Below are 1,827 nucleotides of genomic sequence, written 5' to 3'. Positions count from 1 at the left end.
TCGTCGTTTGTCGTTACACAAAGTCTTTAAAAACCTCTGTGTCGATCTATGACTGCACAGTGGAGTATGGATCCAGTTTGGTTTTGCCATTGAGAACTGGTTTTCTCGTGGCTCATCATCAACTCTTCACACTTATATTTTAGACAACCATTCTTAAGTAGACACTAATCTGATTTCTGCTTTTATTGCAAAATACTGTTTATGGTGATCGGATGACTGGATTTCAGTAGCTTGCTAGTCATACAGCATCCAGGACTTTTCCATTGTCACCCATTCTTTTTCTCCGATATTCCTGACAATGAATGATTAGCTATGATAACATTGTACTTTTTAAAGCTGCATGTCATTTTTAAGTTGTAACTTAAGCGCCTGAGCAGCAAAAAGCAACATTTTCCCCTCAGAATGGAAGTGATCACAGGTGAAGAAAAGTAAATCATCTCAAAACACTACTCCCATAAATCTCTGCCTATCCAGCAAAAACTATTTAGTTACTCTAACACTTTCTGCTTTAATGACTAAATAATTAATATCAGTTCTACTTTTATCGGAATTGTTTGTGATGTCCGTTTTCTTGCAGTTATTTTACATAAAACAGACGTTTTAACATCACTCTGCTAAAAGACACATTTCGTGATTTTTTTTAGATTACTGACAGTGTGGAAACATGTCCTTTGGTCCAACAAGTCCGCACTGACGTGCAAACCATCCAGTCCCATTACCCTACATTTAACCCTTCACCTAACACGACAAGTAATTTAGCATGGCTAATTCACCTAAACTGCACATCTTTGTGACGTGGAAGGAAACCGGAGCACCCGGAGAAAACCCACACAGACACGGGGAGAATGTACAAACTCCACCGGGACAACGAGGCTGGAATTGAACCTGGGTCTCTGGCGCTGTGAGGCAGCAGTAGTAACCACTGTGCCACGGTGCCGCACACTGATGTTCTGATATCATTTCTTTCAGAACTGTCAACAACTCCACCCACTATTTTTATCATCCGCAACTTGCTCACCCAACCTTCTAGCCCCTACTCCAGGTCATTTATAAAAATGACAAACAGCAATGGTCCCAAAACAGATCCTTGAGGAACACCACTGGTAACTGCACTCCAAGATGAACCTTTACCATCAACTACTACCCTCTGTCTTCTTCCAGCCAGCCAATTCCTAATACAAACCTCCAACTCCACCTCAATGCCATACCTCCGTATTTTTTGCAGTAGCCTACCATGGGGAAACTTATCAAACGCCTTACTGAAATCCATATACACCACATAAACCACTTTACCCTCGTCCACCTCCTTAGTCGCCTTCTCAAAGAATTCAATAAGGTTTGTGAGGCAAGACCGGCCCTTCACAAAACCATGCTGACTATCCTTGATCACATTATTCCTATACAGATGTTCATAAATCCTATCCCTTACAATTCTCTCTCAGACTTTGCCCACAACAGAGGTAAGACTCACCGGCCTATAGTTACTAGGGTTATCCCTACTCCCCTTCTTGAACAAGGGAACAAAATTTGCTAACCTCCAGTCTTCTGGCACTATTCCCGTAGACAACGAGGACATAAAATCAAGGCCAATGGCTCTGCAATCTCCTCCCTTGCTTCCCAGAGAATCCTAGGATAAATACCATCAGGCCCAGGGGAATTATCTACATTCACCCTTTCCAGAATTTCCAAAACCTCTTCCCTACATATCTCAAAGCCATCCATTCTAATTAATAGTGACTCAATATTCACAACGGCAATAATGTCCTGTTCCTGAGTGAATACTGACGAAAAGTATTCATTCAGTGTCTCCCGAATTTCTTCAGCCTC

Source organism: Hemiscyllium ocellatum (assembly GCF_020745735.1).
Source record: "Hemiscyllium ocellatum isolate sHemOce1 chromosome 41 unlocalized genomic scaffold, sHemOce1.pat.X.cur. SUPER_41_unloc_4, whole genome shotgun sequence".
Classification (NCBI taxonomy): domain Eukaryota; kingdom Metazoa; phylum Chordata; class Chondrichthyes; order Orectolobiformes; family Hemiscylliidae; genus Hemiscyllium; species Hemiscyllium ocellatum.
The sequence above is the reverse complement of the archived record's forward strand: the minus strand, read 5'-3'. Positions refer to the sequence as shown.